General features: G+C 39.9%; 2 long non-coding RNA genes across 3 annotated transcripts; both read left to right on the top strand.

Annotated features, from left to right (window-relative positions):
• Positions 1-10759: 10759 nt before the first annotated feature.
• Positions 10760-12320, top strand: LOC122027577. 2 transcript variants are annotated; one of them, XR_006124463.1, is made up of 5 exons: positions 10760-10813; positions 11444-11550; positions 11622-11692; positions 11881-12170; positions 12311-12320. It is a non-coding gene; the product is annotated as an uncharacterized LOC122027577 (long non-coding RNA). The 2 variants fall into 2 exon arrangements; XR_006124462.1 differs by lacking the exon at positions 12311-12320 and having other exon boundaries at positions 11881-12300.
• Positions 12321-13395: 1075 nt separating this feature from the next.
• Positions 13396-14644, top strand: LOC122028084. Its single transcript, XR_006124637.1, has 4 exons — positions 13396-13593; positions 14102-14191; positions 14382-14484; positions 14591-14644. It is a non-coding gene; the product is annotated as an uncharacterized LOC122028084 (long non-coding RNA).
• The last annotated feature ends 6183 nt before the right edge of the window (positions 14645-20827 follow it).

The following is a 20827-nucleotide window of genomic DNA, read 5'->3' as shown; positions in this document are numbered from 1 at the left end:
TCTAACCTGGTGATATCCTGACCATAGATCTATTTTAGAGAACATTGCCACTCCCTTTAGCTGATCAAACAAGTCATCTATTCTGGGAAGAGGATAGCTGTTCTTAATCGTGACTTTGTTCAGTGCCCGGTAATCTATGCATAAGCGCATGCTCCCGTCCTTGTTCTTCACGAACAATACAGGTGCTCCCCATGGTGAGTGACTAGGGCGTATGAAGCCTTTGTCAAGCAGCTCCTGTAATTGCTCCTGAAGTTCTTTTAGTTATGCTGGGGCCATGCGGTAAGGTGCTTTGGAGATAGGATTTGTACCGGAAATGAGCTCTATCTCAAATTCAATCTCCCTGTCTGGTGCTAGGCCTGGTAACTCCTCAGGGAAGACGACTCGGACCTCTGCTAGCTGTTGGTCCTTGTCCTGACTGGCATTGACTACATGCGCTAAAAATCCCGTACATCCTGAATCTAACAATTTCTGTGCCTTCAGAGCTGAGAGAAATTTCTTCGCTTTTCTCTTTGGTTCTCCGCTATACTCAAATTGTACTCCTACTTCAGTTTGGAATATGACATTCTATTTACGGCACTCGATAGAGGCACCGTATCTGATTAGGAAGTCCATTCCAAATATGACATCGTAATCAGTCATATCTAGCACTATCAGATTATAAAAGAGCTCTCTGTCTGCTATAATGACTGACACTACTCTGAGCCAGTGCGTGGACGCCATTATTTCTCCTGAAGGTAATGTTGTCAAAAACTGACCACGAAGTACCTCTGCAGGTATCGCTAACCTTTCGGAAAATGCCCTGGATATATAGGAATGGGTTGCCCCAGTATCGAATAAGACAGTTGTACATTGCTGTAAAATACTGATCTGACCTGTAACAATTGTCGAGGCACTCGCTACGTCCTCTCTGGTTAAGGAGTAGATCCTCGCATTTGTCATAGCTGGAGGGGCTTCTAGTCTGCCCTAGCTGATGTGTGGACCATCTAAAACGACCTGCATCTGATGTACCTGTGCTGGCTGGCCTCCATACTGTATCGGCTGTGGTTGAGGAAGGCTTGTCTTGTTCGGGCATTGCTTAGCCATATGCCCTTCCTGTCCACATTCAAAGCATCCTCGTGTGCCCTTGCGACAAACTCCTGGGTGAAATTTTCCACAAGTAGCACATTTGGGATAACTAGGCTGTTTGTTGGCTGGTCCTCCCTTTGGGTAACTCCCTAGTTTGCGCTTGCCGGAGTTCCTTCCGCTAGAGTCAGGCCCCTGTTTCGAGTACCGAGCCTCCTGCCCTTTGGACTCGAGAGGACTTGCTTCCGCTGATATTATTCTCGTAGTGCTCGGTGGTCGAGCACCGCCGACTAGTTCTTCTATGGTTCGCGACCTATGAACGCCGCCACCACGCTCATTGCTATTTCCTACCAAGATCTTGAGCATCAACCGACTCGCTCTTTTTCTCGTGGCCGACTAGTTCAGGCATAGACGAGCCAATCTATTGAATTTCTTCACGGCTTCCTCCATCGATAGGTTTCCGACGAAACTCGGTGAACTCATCGTAGTGGCGGTTTATGACCCGCATGTGAAAGAACTCTCGAAGAATTCTTTCTCAAGTCGCCCCATGTCATCCGGTTCACCGGGCGCTTGGCCTAATTCTCCCACCACATACGGCATCTCCCCGTCAGCGTATGAGGCGCACTTCACTTGTTCATGCTCTGGCCAGTCCAGAAGCTCCATCGTACTCTCCAGCGTTTTGAACCAAGCTTGAGCATCCCATGGTTCACTGGTGCCTGAGAAGTTCTCAGGCTTGACTCTCTGCCACTGGATCAGATAGGCTTCTTTCTTTGCATCTGCTGCTAGGGCTACTGGTGCTGTAGGCTGGACTGGTGGAACCACTATAACTACTGGGGTTGCTATGTTTGGTTCCGGGGTGACAGTGGGAGTATTCTGCTGATTAGCCTTTAAGGTGGCTATCTCCTGTTGCTGTTCTGCTAGCTGCTTCTGTAACTGAGCCACTACTGCCATAAGGTCTGGGGGAGGTTCTGAACTTCCTACCTCATACTGGGGCTCAGTAGCTGGTGCCCTTCTAGCTGGGCGTCCTCGTGCCATTTCTAGAGACATAGAGGACATACATAACTAAAGCATCATGTTTACATAACTACTACTATCATGTTATTTACTATCGCAGATAAGCATACTTTAGTTGTCTACAAATATGAAAGCAATAACATAACAAAGTGAGAGGTATTCTTACTTGGAAGCTGCAGGTTCAATGCTGATGTGTGTATAGGAAGTATGGAACTTTCTGCTCTGATACCACTCTGTAACGACCCGCCTTCTACTAGCTAGGCTGTAAGGCCGGACCGTCACATTATGCTGTGCTAAGCTATATCCATGACCATTAGTAAGTCTAGGTGCGGAAAACTGTATCAATTTAAAATCTTGCTAAGCTAATACAAGTTCTTGGTCCTACATGTGCTAAGGGATGCAATCTAAGGTATACATGGCATATCCTACATCCCCTATGGTCACGAAGCTGAATTACAAGGTCTCTTGGTCGAAACCAACTTCCCAATCGATCCAGACTGAACTTGATCGATTGCAAGCTGTTGGATCGATCCATGGATCGATTCAGATCGCTACTGTGCTCGGGTAATACTCTGGATCGATCGGCTGATTGATCCAGATTAGCCAATCGATCCAGTGATCGATTCCTGTGCTCTCTGTTCGCGGGAGCGATTTCCCGATCGATCGATCCCTGAACTCTTTGTTTACGACAGAATGCGACTGGATCGATCGGCTGATCGATCCAGAAGCTTACTGTTCATGGAACCAGGCTCCCAATCGATCCGCTGATCGATTGAGGGCCCCCAATCGATCCACTGATCGATTGGGGTTTCTGATTTCGCAGCAAAACTCTGATTTCAGCACTGTTTCGTGCCAAACTCAACTACAAGAGTTCTATAACAGCTGGAAACATACTAATAACACGTAACTAGGATTATGAGCATAAGTACTAACAATCTATGCAAGTCTTTTATGATTCAAGACATTAAAATAACTAGAAATGCGAAAAATAACATTATATAAAAACTAAAGTCTTAGTTTGCTAATTTCTCCAAGATCTTTATTCCAGGTTCCTTCCACACACATCTTCATCGCATTAACCTCCAGCCTCCGCTAATCCATCTTTCCTTTACCTTTATCTGCAGTATAAGGAAAAGAAGTATCTGTAAGCTTTCGCTTAGTAAGAAACCATCTACCTCACAAAAACATGCACACGATGAAATCATGCTTTTAAAACATGCTATTTGAAATATATACTGGACATGTAAAAGCATAGCAGGGCATACAAGCAAACTAGTCATGGCAAAAAGTGCTAACATAAGCTATCATATTGTATCAATAGAAAACTAAACTGATACAAAAACTGAGTTGTGCTAATTCTAAGCTAATGCTAAAGCTATACTGATTCCACATAACTATTTGTGAAGTTTTAAAAACTATATTCATAGATAGATGAAAATATATAATCATGCTACTGATGGGCCCGGCAACTGTACGTGCTATGCGCGCATCCCTAACTAGACCCGGGTTTGTAAGTCCCGAACTTAGTAGGGTTTACTAGGTTATCTAAACCTAGGGACGACTATGGGATCCCAACCCAATGGATATCTAATCCAGTACAGTGCCACTGCTGAAAATAAAATACTGATTATAGCTGAATTTTCCTATCTCGTTATTTCTAGATTATCTGAACCTAGAGCTAGGTTGTCTGAACCTAGAGGCGACTGTGGGAGCCCACCCATTGGATTGTAGTCCCATAAAAGCTGTAATAAAACTAAACATATACTAACTAAATGCTTCTATTGCATTCAGCTAGGCTATTAAAATGCCTAGGTTGCATTTTACCTGTGTTGAACCAATTGTCGAACACTTGGTGTGCGCTATTGCATAGTCTAAGTGTCAAAATTCATATGCTACTAAACTAAGAAGGAAATCACACGAGAACTACTTATACTGCAGGTAAGGGGTTTCTTACCTCCTGCGCTAGTTTTCTTATGAATCTAGTCGCTAGTTTTCCGGTGAAGAAGATCCCTTCGGCGATCTCCTTGCGTCTACGTGTTCCTCTCGTGGAGAGGAGCGCCCTTGTGTCGGAGTTCTTACCGGAAGGAGCCCTTATGACCCTAGAAATGAAACCCTAGCCTTTCCTTGGGTTTGGCGTGAAGAGAGGGTGCGGGAGAGAGAGAGGGGTTCGGCGGTGAGGGTTTGAGAGAGAGGACTTATCGTCTAAGAAAATAACATCTCCCACTTAACTCCCCTATTTATATTAAGTGGTTAATTCTCCCAACTCAAACATAAATATAATTGATTCCCTTTTCTTTTAGCACGGCCCTGCTGGGTTCTCCTGGTTACTAGAGTTCACCTTAAGTCATAGGACCCAATAGGTCTCGGGTTCAATTCCCGCTTAAACTATTTTACGTTTCTATTTATTTTTGCTACTTCCGCTACTCTAAAATTTCCATAAAAATATTCTAAAATTTCAGAAAATTCATAGAATATTTATAAAATAATTTTGAGAATTTTCGGGCGTTACAGATTTTGTTTCAATTTTTTTTCAAACATGCTTAGTTTTTGATAAATGGCAAAGGAGGAGAATAGGGAAATTCAAAAGAAAGTTAATAAAATTTTTTTTTAAGAATGCCTTTATTAAGGGGGAGCCTGACAAAGTTTAAGTGTTTAGCTTAACCATGCGTGCATTTAAAATCAATTAACCTTGCTTACTTAAACTTTATGTATCTATTTTAATTAGCTTTGAATTTCAGTTGCCATAATCAAAAAGGGGGAGATTGCTGGTGCGGGAAGCATCCGACGATCGACCGTTGTTTTGATAATGGTAGAGGAATTCAAAGTTAAGTTGTTTTGTGATCTAATGCACTTGATTGAATGTTTCAGGAAAGTCCTAGCTGCGGTTAGGCAGGTGGAAAATCTTAGGGGGTGGTAACTCTAGGTCATAGGGGGTGGTAACCCTATGCGGAAAGTCTTGGCGGGTCGAGAGCTTCAGGCAAAAGTCCTAGGGGGGGATAACCCTAGGTGGAAAGTCCTGGTGTCGCGAACCAGGTGAAAGACTGGACCAGCCGGGAAGCGGAAGTCCAGCAGAAAGTCCGGAAGCTTCGAACGCTGAGCAAAAGTCCAGTCAATCTGAAGGATCGCACTGGCAACAGGTAAGTCTCCTGAGTGGAGTAGGTGAGGACGCGTTCCCAGTAGAGGAAACAGTAGGCGTCGGGTCGACCTAGTGTTTCCGGTTGGAAATCCGAAGTCAGACCCGGACAGTCCGACGACTGTCAAGTTTATCTATAATATTATTTCTGTGCTAACTTTGTTTTGCAAGATTTGTGCTTGGGACTAACACAATTTTTAGGAATAAAGGAGCAACTCAAACCTCGGATGAACAGTGTCTGAGGCGCCTCCATGGGGCTTGGAGGCGCCTCAGGTGCTAGCCGAAGCCAGTTGTCCCGAAATGCTGGAGGCGCCTCAAATGGGCTTGAAGGCGCCTTAGAGCTGGGGTTCAAGGCACCTTGGACTGGCCTTAACGCGCCTTGAGGAGGATAAGCGCAGAAGGAGTCTGCGCTGATCTACGCGGCTGAATCGGCTTGTTGGAGGTGCCTTGGACAGCCTTGGAGGCGCCTCCAGCATTGTTTATAAGGGGACTTTGAATAGTAGCTCTTCACAACTTCACACAAGCTATCTTTCTGCAACCTGCTGCTAATAAGACGTTCCGATAAAGCTTCAACTCGACGCTGACAACCCGGAGCTTCAGATTTAGTCTTTTGTAGTCGGTATAATTTTTATTATTACTACTTTCAATTGTACTTAGTTTGTAATAGTTTTTCGAGCTTATAGTTGTTGCCCACCGGAAGTGATCAACGATCGCGGGCCTTGGAGTAGGAGTCGCCACAGGCTCCGAACCAAGTAACTCCTCGTGTCCTTCTGTGTTGCTTTACTTTCTTTCCATTATTCCACTGCATTTAATTACTCGAACGATTTATGATTTAGAAACGTATGAAATAGCCACGAGCTCTATTCACTGTAACGCCCGCCCTCCCTGCTAACCCTAAGGGACGGGGCTACGATACTCTATGTACAAATTTTTCTTTTTAAAACAGCGGAAGACTTAAAATAATTCTCTTAGTTTAATAAAAACTTTTCTTTTGTTTTCCCTTTCATCAAATCCGAACTACACTATCATGGCCTCAATAACATGATATCAAAATTAGTAGAAACATAATATCAAGTCACACATACGGTACTACAATTCATGATACCAAAGCATAGTTCTTTAAAAGTTTTTAAAGCAGGTTCTTACTTGGTTGCCTAGCCACTGCCACACACATCTCCTTGCCTCTCCTGCTGCTCCTCTAGCTCATCCAACTTTTTCCTTTATCTATGGTACAAGGACAGTAAGCTGTGAGCACGCATGGCTCAGTAAGTTCCTTTTCTACTCACTAAAACCGAAAATCATAGTATAATCAAAGAATGTCTCAACATGGCATCATTTCAACTAGTCATGACATAATGTTACATACTCTTTTAAGCATATCATGCAACATGAAGAAATCATAACTAGTCATGGCATATCATAGCGTAAAGCATAGCATGAAGCATAACATAATCGTATCTAATCATGGCATATCGTCATAAGGAGTCATGGCATATCCTACACATGGACATATCATGGAACATAACATAATCATATCTAACCATGGCATATCATAAATCATCATAAGGTATATACAATATGATTTTGAAAAAACATGTATCCGAAAAACATGTGTATGTCTCATGATCTTTAAAACCATTTCTTCTTACATATATACTTGAACATAATCTCAACTTAAAGGGGATCCCGACTATGTACCACTTACATATTGCGCGCAACCTATGTAGGTCCAAGGTAGCAAGTCTTGAACCCTACAAGGCAACATACTAGGCCCGAGTCTTACTCCATCGACCTAGGGGCACTTAGGAGCCCATCCCTAACGAGGCCCGAGTCTTATTCCATCGACCCCGGGGCGCTTATGGAGCCCACCCTTGGTACAAGCCATATAAAGTAAAGTACATGTCATACTTATACATATCATACATCATAAAAGCATGCACCACTTAGGCACACATCCTATCATAAAAGTATGCATCACTTAGGCATACATCATGTCATAAAAGTATGCATCACTTAGGCATACATCATATCATAAAGGTATGCATCACTTAGGCATACATCATGTCATAAAGGTATGCATCACTTAGGCATACATCATACCATAAAAGTATGCATCACTTAGGCATACATCATATCATAACAATATGCATCACTTAGGCATAGATCATAAAAACATGCATATCTTAAGCATAAAGCATATCATCAAGCATGCATAATTTAACCACATAGCATATCATGAAAGCATGCATATTTTAAGCACTAAACATAGCATCAAAGCATGCATAATTTAACCACATATCATAACATAAGCATGCATATTTTCAGCTCATATCATATCATCAAAGCATGTAAAATTTACCCACATATCATAACATAAAGCATGCATATTTTGAACTCATAACATATCGTAGAAATTCTCATCTTGTATAGCTCACAAGCATACATGTCTAAGCATAAAAGTGTATCATGTGCTCATCCAATCATAAGGAACAATGTAATATGATTAATTTGGGTACTAAGCTTCCTAATCCTTTGGGTTCTTATCTTGGACGAAACCCTCTTAGGTGCCAATTCAGGTTTTAAACAACATCCAAGCATGTAGAACCTAATTCATCCACATATCATTTTCATAGGAAGTATTATAAACAAGATTTACTTGGACTCTAAGTTCTCCAAATCCTTAAACCTCATTTGGCCGAACCTTAACAAGTGTGAAACAAGGTTCTAAATGACATAAAGTATGGAAACCTTAACCATATTTATAGCATTTGTTTCAAGGAACATGGTAAGCACAATTGAGTTAGTTCCTAAATCCTTTAAGCCCTTAAAATTATGTCATGGCCGAAACTTACAAGTACTCATTTAGGTTTTCAAGCAAGCATACAAGCATGTGAACTTACTCTAACATCATGTATAAATTTATAAATGGCATCATACAAGTGGTCATGGCCGAAACTTCCCTTAGCATCAATTTAGGTCACTAACAACATATAGCATGTGAATTTTTTTAGCTTTCTACATTTCATATTTCATGGAGAGTGACATGAGCATGTTCAATGTAAGTTCTAGGGTTTCTAAGGCATGTATCCCTTCATGGCCGAGACTTTAAGGTGTCCATTTGAATCATAGTTAATTGTATAAGCATGTGAACACAATAAACATGTTATCTCAATTTCATAAGAAGCATCTTTAACACATGAGGTCTAAATTTTAAGGTTTCTAGGTCTTTAAACCCTACATGGCCGAACCTCATCAAGCATGGAATTTGTTCAAATGGCATAAAAGCATAGAAAGTCATAACACATTTCATAACATGTATCAAAGTCAAGCACTATAAGCATACATTTAAATTGTGTCTTAGGTTTCCTAGGTTTTTCCTTTCTTTATCTCATAGCATATGTTTGGCCGAAACCTTCCAAGTCTTTAAACTAGGTTTTAGGTGGCCTAAAGTATGGAAAACCTAAACAAGTTTTATGGCAAAAATATCAAAGAAACTATACATATAAGTTTGGTTCACAAACAAGCTAGGACCCTTGTGGTCATAATTATCATATATCATGCAACCAATTTTCCTATACTCTAATTAAGCATGGGAGCATCAAACAACTTTCATATCTTATTGTCATGGAGGTTTTGAGCATGTTAAAAAAAAATCTGTTTAAGCTATTCTAAACCATCCACCTTACCATGGACGAAACATTAAAAGTGATGTTCATGAGTTTCTATCAACATACAAGCATGCAGCTCTTTAAGAAACTCTATATTCTATCATATAAACATGGTGAATTTAAATTCAAAGTCTTCCTAACCCTAAACCCTTCCTTGGCCGAAACTTGTGAGTGGGGTACTTTTGGTTCCAAGTAACCTTCAAGTATGAAAACAATAATGGATCCTTAACCATTTATTTAGAGGGTTTTGTGCAAGTTAGGTAAACAAATAAATTCCCTAGCCCTTATAAAACTTTTTTGGCAGAAACTCTAGGGTTAGGTACATCTCTAATCCAGCATCACATATATATAAAAATATGAGAGAAAACCTTCTTACAAAGCATAGAAAAATTATCATGAATCAAGCCTTATATTAAACATTCCTAGGATCAACAAGTCCTTTCTTTGGCCGAATTTTCACAACTTTGTTTCTAGGTTTTAAAATCCTCATAAAATCCAAAAACACATTAAAACCACTTGTACCACAGGTGAGGGGATACTTACTTCCTTTTCACTTGTGGTTCTAAAGTGTGGTGATGGAAGAAAGGGTCTCTTCTTCTTGTTCTCCTCCTTTGATTTCCCTTGGTAGCCTTCCTTGTATCCTAGGAGGAACCTTGTTTTGGGGGCCGAAAATGGAGGAGAGGGGGCTGAGGCTCTCGGTGGTGGAGAGGAGAGAATGAGAGAAATGAGAGAAAAATAAAATCTTCTCACTACAAGAAAAAGCCTCATAGACATCGGTGGAACAACAACAGTTTTAAGCAAAAACCGATGTCTTTGAGTATTTTACACCGGGTTTTCCAAAAACCGGTGTCTATAAGCGCAGATTTTCACTCATAGACATCGATTTTTTAGCCAATGTCTATGAGCGCCTTTTTTTTTTTGTTAATAGACATCGGTTTTAACAGCGGTTTTTAAAACCCGATGTTAATGAACAAAAAAAAATAATTTAATTTTTCCATGAGCCAAAATTTATAACACTTCACAAAGTTCCCTCCAAACCTAAATCAATATCGCGCCCCTTCTCTCAGCCTAAACCTAAACCTAAACCTTCGACCATCTCTCTGATCCGCAACATGAGGGAATCCAAAGGAAGAGAGAACAACACCGAGATCTCTGATCTTGTGTAAAGGGGTCTCCTTCTTCTGAAGCAGAGAGATCGAGTGCAGTACAAGAATAACGAAGTATGTCTGCCTGTTAAAACCCTAAAATTGCAGGCATAAAGGCTCTCCGTGCTTCATTTTCTCCTTCTCGGCCTCTTCGCTTTCTAGGTACACGGTCATCTTCAAAACCTCTCGTTTCCTCTTTTCATTCTTCTTAATCGTCTGATTGCTAAAGGTTGAGGATGGGGTTTGGGGTTAACCTCTCTATAAAGCGCCGAAGGCCTTTTCTTTTCCCCCGACTTTCTCCTTCTTGCGACTTCGGACTTCACGCGACCGAGACCGACGATTTCTTCTTCTCTCGGTGGCGCCAGCGCCGGCGAAGAGCGGACCTTGGAGCGTTGAGAGGAAGAGAGGTTAGCCGAACCTTCTTTCTCCCCGATCCCTTCCTCCCTTCTCTGATCTCGGTGAACAACGGCGACGGATCTCGATCGGTGGATTTCGCCGGCTGTCGGGAGGGAACCAAGGGCATCGGCGTTGGATCAGGCCAGCATCGATTGTTTGGAGGAGGTAACAACCATTGTTCCTTCCCGATCTCTGTCCCTGTTCGTCGGTAAGAACAAGTCGTTGCCCTAACTTCGATCTTGGAGGTAAGGGTTTGGTTTTGGTTGTGAATTCGAACCTTGATCCTTTCTAGTGTTGATTCAGGTGGTTCTTTCTGGGAAGCAGAGACTGGTATTTTGGTCCTGGCCACCACAGCTCTGTTGGATGATCGTCTCCGGTGATTGAAGGGTGCAGAGGTAATGAGGTCGATCTGTTGTTGTTGTTAACAGGTTGTTTTGATGACTTCTTGTTATTCTTTCTTCTTGATCCGGCTAGTGAAGATGCACTATGTAATGTTCTGTTTGTAGGGGATTGAGGTATGGTTTAGTTCTTGTTCCTTACCCTTGTGCGATCATTAGTTGCAGTAGATGTTACCTAATGAATCCTGTGTGTTTTGAGCTGGATCCACGGCAGAGTCAATAAGAATTTGTTTGTTCTGGTGTTGGAGGTTAAGGGTATGATGTGTTACTAGTTAACAAGGATAAGAGTTGTTATATTGGGTAATTGAATGTTGTAAATAAAGATTAACCTGAATCTGAAATGGTTTCAGTGACATTTAGGTTTCATGTTAGGTGATTATGGAAGATTGTAACCTTGAAGATCTAATGGGAATTTAGATATTGGATGGTTTAGGTTAGAATATAAATTTAATATGGTTATGTTAAAAGAAGGGAGCCGTACCTATGGTTAGTGTTTCTTTTGTATGTTCATTTCCTCCAGGTTTTTGTAATTTAATTTCCACCCTCTAGGTTTTTTTTTTTTAATTCAGTTTTCGATGCCTAATTCCACCCTGCTTCTTTCTGACATACATTTACACATTGTTTCAGAGGATGCGATGTGCTTATTTTAGATACTGGATTGGGAAGTGTAGAGAATCAAGCTAGGGTCAAGGAGTTGCTTCATGTGGAGGAATCAAAACTAGAGGAGGATGAGGGTAAGTGTTTTTACTCATAATATTATTTTAGTTTCTGTTCAGATCAGTTGGCACTCGATTCTGTGCTTTAGGAAATACCACTCCAGCAGTGAGATGGGTTCGAGATGATAAATATGATTGCATCCGATTAAAGCATTGCAAGGTGAGCTATATTCATTGTGTATCCCCCCTTCAGAGTACATATGTATCTGTATAGTAATTAATTTCAATATAGGCACATCAAATTACCTTAATTGTTTCTAGACATAGACTTAATCCTTTGGATTACTTTATTTTAATTGGTAGAGTATTTGCCACTACCTTTCTATTATTCATTCTTTTGCTTTGCAGGTTGTGACAAAAATTGATTGGCATCGGAAAGGAGACTATTTCACTACTGTCGTTCCTAGTGATATCCTAATTATGAATTTTAGTTGTACTTATTTTTAGTCATTCCTAGTGCCTATTTTATATCTCAGTTTTGTTTCTTTCTTTTTTCTAATACACACTGACAAATTGGAAATATATAAAAATCATGACATTATACCTAGTTACCTAGCCTTTGAGGCTGGAATCAGGATGAAACCTAAAGTGCCCTGAAAAGTTTAGGCATACCAAATTCTCTCAGTTTAATGACAGAGGTCAGTTGTGTTGCAAACTTTGTTATTTTCCTTGTTTTTCATTTACCGCGTCTAGATTAAGAAACTATGGCTTTCTAACTCAAATAAAAATTGCAATTCCTGCCTATCTTAGACCTAACATTAACTTATTAATTGAATAGGTGTTTTAGAGGTCGTTCATGTTCTATATGGCACCGGCACCTAGAGCAAGTTCGTGTTCTTTGCTAAAATTGCAATCTATTTACAAGGTCTTTAGGTTAGTTTTGTTGTTAATTTATTTTATTGTTGGCTGCTAAAACTGTCTATAATTTCTAAATTACTTATAAAGCTATATCCTTTTATGTCGACTTCTAATTTATTTTATTAAGATTTTTGAACTTACGCATCACCTTCAAATTTAAGTTAGTTACTTTATTTTCATTGTCTTTGAAGGACTACTGTTATTATATATTTTCCTGGTTTCTTGTCATGGTTATTCCTTATCCTCTATCCTTTGGTTTTGAAGAAAGATAGAATGATGATAATCAATATTTGGTTTTGAAGAAAGATAGAATGATGATTGTGCAGATAGATGTGGATATTGGTTCTTCGACAGTGGCTAATGGAGTGTTAGGGCTCGTCTTTGGTGTAATCACATCCTTGGTGGTTGATATGGCATTTCTAATACAGGTAAAAACTTTAAATCTCATACGATCCTTCCTGAAAAGATTGTTTCAGCTTACAGTTTGGAGTTTCTGCAGGCTATTGGTAGCGATGAGCTTCCAGAACGGCTCATTGGTGCTGTTCGAATTACACATATTGAACTCTCTTCTGCAGTCTTGGCAGATATTCCAGATACTCCATCAGAATGACTGCTTCAACTTATGCTGCATCCATTCATGCATCATGTTCTTTCTTGCAACTTCACCTGCTATTGACATCCAGAATAGGAATTGCAGGAAGCTTGTTCATTTACACGTCAATACTCGAAACTTCGTCTGTATTCTTAGACATGTCTATCCACTCTTTAACCTCATTTTTGAGTTTTACTAGGCTAAGATTGTTTATCATGTTGAGCATGCACTTGTTACCTATACCTTTTTGGTGTTTTTGAGAATTTGTAAGGATTAAGAAATCAAACAGATAGCAAATGAATGTATTGTCTAGAAAGTGAAGTCTTTCATTCCACTTATAATATTACCTCACTCTCTGTCCCCTAAAGTCATCAAAGTTGCATAATGCACAAGCATTGTCAAGCCTTGGCAACATATATATACATGGATTGGTAAGCTTTAGAAATGTTTGATGACAACTGTGCGGATAGTTTATTTTTGTTCCTTAATGAAACTTCTCTTCATGCAGTAATATGATGAGTGTTGCTGCATCATTCTATAAGGCAATTTTAGCAGTTACAACAGGGATATCTGTGCCCTTCAACAACTTGGCTATTATATACAAGCAACAGGTAGAGTACTATATCTGCCTTTTTCATTGCTAGTTTGAGAGTTACTGCATATTGCCTCATGTGAATAGAAGAAAGTCATATAATTTGTCTATCATCTTCTTTTTTGTCTTTGCCCCTAGTTGGAAATTGATAGTTCTCTTGTATTACAATAGGAAAATTATGCAGAAGCGATAGCCTGTAAATTTGATTGGATTATAGTTTTATATTGATTGGATTATAGTTTTAAATTTGATGGAATGCTTGCCTTTATGCACAGAGACTATGCTTTGCATCGGAAGTGAATGGCATCGTTATCCTTCTTCATTTTTTATGCCTTCGTACATTAAGGAAGTTCAATGGATAAATGAAGGATTTAGGGGTCTTCTACCATATCCTTTTAATTCAAGTTTGGGAGGCATGACAACTACCCCACCTTATTTCAATGACAAGAACAAGGGTTCTCATGGCCAATATGTGTCTATTAATGGGATTTTCAATGTCTTGCTTACCATTCTGATTGGATTTGCAGCTTCAAGATATCAAACTCTACACCTTCTATATGGAGCTAGATTTGCAAAAGTCATATCCAACTCGAGGAAGTGACTTATTGACATGGGAGGTAGGTGTACCTCTTTAGTTCCGCTTTTAACCAAATATCCCTATAAAGATTCATTTGTGTGCTCTTAACAGATCTATTCCTACAACGTTGTTATCTAGGATTAGCATTTATTTTGTTAAATGTGATTTATGCACCTATAATTATTCTGGTGAAATTAGCATTCTATTAAACTAGATTATGACCTTTGCAGAGAACTTATTGGTAACCAAGGACTTTATGAAGATAGCAAATTTTGGCCTTGCTCGTGAAGTTCATTCGAAGCCACCATTCACAGAATAGGTTTCAACACGCTGGTAAGCATGTTTATGACAAGCACTTGTGATCTTATATTTTTTATTTGATACATGTACACATTTGTTTTAGTTATTTGACATATGGTGGATTTATGTGTTTTTACAGTTTACAAATCTCAAGTACTCCAGAGTTGAAATTGATGAAGTGCAGTTCGAGTCGGCTGAATGCATGCTAGATTACATTTGAAGTGTAGTTCTACCTTGATGTGTTAAAAGAATGTTCTACCTTGATTTTGATATCTATTAGCTAGCTTTTGATGTAAAAAGAATGTTTGGGTATTTTATGGATATTGTTGTAAGAATATTATTTATATAATTTATGAATATTTGTGTATTTTATGGATATTATTGAATGAAGAATATTTGTATAATTTTTGAATATTTGTGTATTTTTTTTTGTTATTGTCGGTTTTAAAATCAAATCTGTGCTGTTAAAAAAATATACATATTACATCGGTTTTCCACCGATGTAAAACCGGTGTTATAAAGTAATATTACATCGGTCATTTACCGCTGCCAAAACTGGTGTTATTAACATACAATATTACATCGGTTTTACACCGTTGATGAAACGGTGTCGTTAAGTGATACTACACCGGTTAATAACTGATTCGAAGACCGGTGTCGTTAAGTGATACTACACCAGTTTTAACCCGATGTCTAAAATGGCAGACTTTTAACATCGGCTTCATAGACATCGGTCGAAAATCAAATAGACACCGGTGGAAAACCGATGTCTATGAAGGTTTTTGTTGTAGTGTCTCTTTACATGCTCCATTTTATGTTAAGGGGGAAGAGGTAGCAAAATTAGTTTTTGCTTTCCTTCTCCCTTAGCCCCTTTTTTTTTTTTTATTTTATTTATTTATTTGTTCTCATCATTCATGATGAAACAAGGGGGAATGAATCCCCTTAATTGTCCTCTTTAAGTCACGGCAAAGGGAGAGGAAGAGGGAGAGAAAAGAAGGAAGGCAAGTTGCCTTTCTCTTGCTCTTTTCTTGCTTTCTTTTGGCTAGCTTTTACTCTCATCCTTATCATGAGTTTCCCTCCTTTGCTATCAATATATCATTCCTATCCCAACTGGTTATTACCCATTAATCCTATCATTTACATCATGAGAGGTTCAAGGTTCAATCCTTGACCACTCCCTATTTTTATTTCTTTTTATTTCTTTTTGGTTCAACATTCTACTAATATTTTTCTAAGGCAAATTCATCATTCTCATATTTATCTTAAAAGCTTAGTGGGTGTTACATTCACCCCCCCTCTAGCGCTTTCGATCCAACACATGATACCTCTAATATCACACCAGACATATGATCACCAATATAGGTATTATCGACATAATATCCCCAATAGTCAGACACATCTACACACAACAAAGATATAATCAACATAGTCCCCCCAATAGTAAACACCAGACAAGTGTACGCACACAACATACAAATAGATAGTCAATAAGGTGACTCCTATAACCCATACCCAACATGTGTATGCTCAACAACATATGTATAATTAGCATATTAACACATTCAACAAAATATCCCCTATCATACATGCTCTACATGTATATACATAACAAAGTATATGTTGGTTTCTACTCAGAATATCGTATCGGTTCCCCTGTACAAAAATTTTGTACAAGTCCTGAACCTTTCCTGATAACCTATTATGTTCTTTAGAAATTAAATTTGGAATCACAAATAAAACATAACATTATTGATTCCAAATTCAACTTATCTATTCTTAGTGGTTTAGACTTGGATCAAAAATGATGCTTAATATTATTGATCCAAATCCACTCATGTTACAAATTCAATTAAATATTAATTTCAGAGATTAACTTCCAGGTTAAACATGGTGAGGCACTAGGCCTTCTTAGGTATGGGAGCATCCACCACTTCCTAGACAAAGTCTTTCAACGAAATTTACTATTTAATTTCCTTATAGTAACCCTAGGTTTAACCAAAAAGAACAATCGAATAACAAATTCGAAAAACAAAAGAAACACAAAATCAAAAACATAAATTCGATAACCTAGATTCATTAGCCTCTTGTGTTTGATATTTCAAGATCTAAATAAAATGATGAACTAGTTATGATGCGGAAATTAATAACTAGTTATACCTTTTATAGCTTATATACCTTACGATCTTCTGCCGTATTCCTCTTCTTATCTCGGACGTCGTGTGGGCGACGATCTACCGAGACGAGAATCCACCCAAGCCTCCTTCTCCAAACAAGTTTCGGCCAACAACAAACTCCTTGAGTTGAAGAACTTCGGGCACCAACTAAGCTCCAAGGGATGCAAAGAAACAAAGCCTCCTTTCTCTACTTCTTCTCCAAGAAAAATCCGGCCACCAAGGTGTTGGTGTAGCGGAGGTCGGCAAGAGGGGGGTGAATTGCCTGCAAAATTAAACTATACCCTCCTTAAAGCTTTCAACTCAAAAATATAGCAACAATAAGTAAAATTAAGGCGGAAAATAAAAGAGGAGACAGAAGTTTAACTTGGTTACAACCAAGACGGTTGTTAATCCAAGGCAGTCGAAGATCGCACTAGCAGAGTCTCCTTCACTTTAGGCGGAGAAACCTTTTTACACATTTAGAACGCTCACTAGTTGCTAGGAATTGATTACAGAGTTGAGTTCTTAATTCCTTGCTAATTCCTAGTTCCAGGAGCCTTTAAATAGTCTCTGGAAATTCTATCTCGGAGGTCCAAGGCACCTCCAACCGAGGTCCAAGGTGCCTCCATTGATTGGGTGGATAAAACTTTATCCGCAGCGCAAACGGTCAGTTTTGACCAGGTCAAGGCGCCTTCAATGAGTCATGAAGGTGCCTTTAACGAGCCCATGAAGGTGCCTCCATGTTTTGTTCAAGGCGCCTTGAGCTTGAATTCTAGCTCGCTGTTTCCTTCGCTTTGACTTCCGAAGCTCCGTTCTTTTGGGTGATTTAGACCAACCGAAATAGGGCTCAATCGAACCCAATTTCCGGCCTTCTCCTCGAGCAGCTTTCCTCCCCGGCTTAACGTCCCTCGAACGCCGCACACGTTCTTCTCGTCCATCGGTGTACTCTTCCACAGCTCTCTCATCATTCGGACGCACCGAGCCCGTCGGCTCCCTTCCCGTGCTGTCCTTCTCGCTAGCTGCGTCTTCCGCTTGACTTCCTGCGCTCCTAAGCTCCTGCACACTCAGACACAGGGATCAAACACAAAGCAGGACCTAACCAACTTGGTTGATTACATCAAAACAACCACGGGGTCCAACAATCTCCCCCTTTTTGATGTGCATCAACCCAACTTCAAGTTAGGGTAAAAATAGACAAACAGTAAGTTTAAAGAAAATTACTAAACTAACATGTTAAACATAAGTTTGCAATAAATAAAATTACAACTACTTAATTAAGAGTTAAGCAAAATTTTTCAAAAATATTATTTTTCAAAAATATTATTTTTCAAAAATATTATTTTTCAAAAATATTTTTAAATTTTAAAAAATTCTCTCCCTTTGAACTTGTGCTTTTCTTTCCCCCTTTGATCACAGCAAAAACGGGGTTATAATAAGAGAATATGATATTTAAAAAAATATTTAGCAAATTTTTAAGCAAAAATGAGTAAAAATATCTAAGTAAACTGAATTTTTAGAATTTTTCAAAAAATGTTTGAAAACTTTCAAAGCATTATTTAATTCTAGTTTTAATGCTTTTTCAGAAAGTTAATTAAACATTTTATTTTAATATTTTAGCTTTCAGGTCGTGGCGAGGCACTAGACCTTCTTGGTTATTGGAGCAACAACCACTTCCTTAGACAAAGCTTCATAAAGAAATTTCAACGTTTAATTTTTCTTCTAAAAGCCTTAAAAAAATTTTTAATCTAGCAAGGATTTTGGAATCCAGTATAGATTCCTTCCTACTGGGTTATTCAAAAATTTAGGGGGTACATAATTTCTGGAGACTTTCTTAAGTTGTCCCTGATGTTTTCTAATATACCAATTCAATTTTCCATAAATTCTTAATTTTGATTTTGGAAATTTATTTAAGCATGCATCATTATCATTCAATTTCTCAATTTCAACTTTTAATTTTTCATTTTCTAATTTTAGATTATCATACATTTCTAGTGAGCATGCTTTTGGTAGGTTCACTTTCAATTTAGCATTTTCTTTTTCTAATTGGAATAAATCTTTAGAAAGAGACTTAATAAATTGAAACGATTGAGTAGGGGTTAGATTACGTACCTGACTTACCTGACTCGGTGATGCTCCCCCTTCATCGTCGCTTTCTTCGTCTGAAGTTCCTCCCCCTTCATCTATGCTCATTTCTGAGCTTGACTCTTTTTCCAGCTGATGGTTAGCCATTAGTGCTAACCCAAAGAAGGCTTCGACGTTTGATTCGGAAGAAGACGAATCTGACCAAGTGGCCTTCAGGTTCTTCTGCTTGGAGGATTTGGGTTTCTTGTACTTTGTCTTTTCCTTCTCTTTCTCCTTTTTCTTTAATTTTGGGCAGTCATCTTTGATGTGCCCTTCTTCGTTGCAATTGTAACAACGAACCATTCTTTTTCATTGCTGATGCCTCTTTGTCTGCGACCTAAATTTATTAGAATTAAAAAACTTATTGAAACGCTTTACCAGTAGTGCCGCTTTCGATTGGTCGATCGTGGCTTCGGAGTTAGAATCATTTGATCTTGCCTTTAGGGCAATGTTCTAACTAGTCTTCTCTACTCCAATAGGCTCTGCAACTCGAGATTCGTGAAGTTCAAAAGTTGAAAATTTTTTTTCTAAAGTGCTTACCTCAAAGTACTTGGAGATGTAGTATGCATCTACTAAGGACGCCCATTCTGGAGTCCTGGGGAAGGCGTTGAGCGCATACCGGATTGAGTCCCGGTTCGATACTTCTTCTCCAAGATTGCTTAGTTGAGTTATTAGCTCCTTAATCCTTGCTTGGAGTTGCGCTATCTTCTCACCGTTGTTCATCCGAAGGTTCGTTAACTGGGTCCGGAGGATGTCGCGCCTTGCTAGCTTAGCTTCTGAGGTACCTTCGTGAAGCTCTAGGAATTTATCCCAGAGGTCTTTAGCGGAATCGTAGCTCCCGATCCGACTTACCTCCTGGGGCGGCAACACGCTGAGTAGGTGGAATTCCGCCTTTCCATTGGCCACGAATTCAGTCTGCTCCTTCTTTGTCCAGTTGAGTTATTCTTTGTCTTTTGGAACTGCATAGCCATATTTCATAATTAAACAAATATCAAATTATGTGTAATGACCCAGCCCTTTGGCCTATTGGGCGGCCCTTGTGGTGGCCCAACTGGCGGCCCTTATGTCGTCGGCCCATTTGACGACCTCTCATGTCGTCGACCAACGACCCTTTGACCGTGTCGTTACTCACTAGGACTTTCCACCCCTGGCCAGTGGATGCCTGGAGGTCTAGAGTTCCCACCCTGGGGGAGGCAAAAAATCCACTGGCCAGGGGTGGAAAGTCCTAGTGAGTAACGGCACGACCGACGGTCGACGGTCGATGACCCGAGGGTCGCCAAATGGGCCGTCAAATGGGCCGCCAAATGGGTCGCCAAATGGGTCGGGTCGTTACAATAAAAAGGTGCCTTTTTATTGTAACGACCCGGCCCTTTTGGCCTCTTGGGCGGCCCTTGTGGTGGCCCAACTGGCGGCCCTTATGTCTTCGGCCCATTTGGTGACCTCTAATGTCGTCGACCGATGATCTTTGGCCGTGTTGTTACTCACTAGGACTTTCCACCCCTAGCTAGTGGCTTTTTTCCTTCCCCAGGATTCGAACTCTAGACCTCCAGGCTTAAGTTTATGAATCCTGGTAGCCAAGTGAGCGGCTCTCACTTGGCTACCAAGATTCATAAACTCTAGTACTTAAGCCTGGAGGTCTAGAGTTCGAATCCTAGGGAAGGCAAAATGCCACTAGCCAGGGGTGGAAAGTCCTAGTGAGTAACGGCACGGCCAAAGGTCATCGGTCAATGACATTAGAGGTCGCCAAATGGACCGATGACATAAGGGCCACCAGTTGGGCCGCCACAAGGGCCGCCCAAGAGGCCAAAAGGGCCGAGTCGTTATATTATGTCTTGAAAAATACCTCCATCCGGCGTTTCCACGTCGCGAAGTCTCTGTCGAACTTCGGGGGATGAATATTCACTTCGACCATCATCTTGATCGTTGTACTTCAGTCAGCGGTTAGTCCTTCTAAGGTGCTCTGGCTCTGATACCAATTGTTGGTGCAACGAAGGTCGGCAAGAGGGGATGAATTGCCTGCAAAATTAAACTATACCCTCCTCAAAGCTTTCAACTAAAAAATACAGAAACAATAAGTAAAATTAAGACGGAAAATAAAAGAG

The sequence above is a fragment of the Zingiber officinale genome, chromosome 10A (assembly GCF_018446385.1).
Source record: "Zingiber officinale cultivar Zhangliang chromosome 10A, Zo_v1.1, whole genome shotgun sequence".
NCBI lineage: Eukaryota > Viridiplantae > Streptophyta > Magnoliopsida > Zingiberales > Zingiberaceae > Zingiber > Zingiber officinale.
The sequence above is the reverse complement of the archived record's forward strand: the minus strand, read 5'-3'. Positions and strand labels throughout refer to the sequence as shown.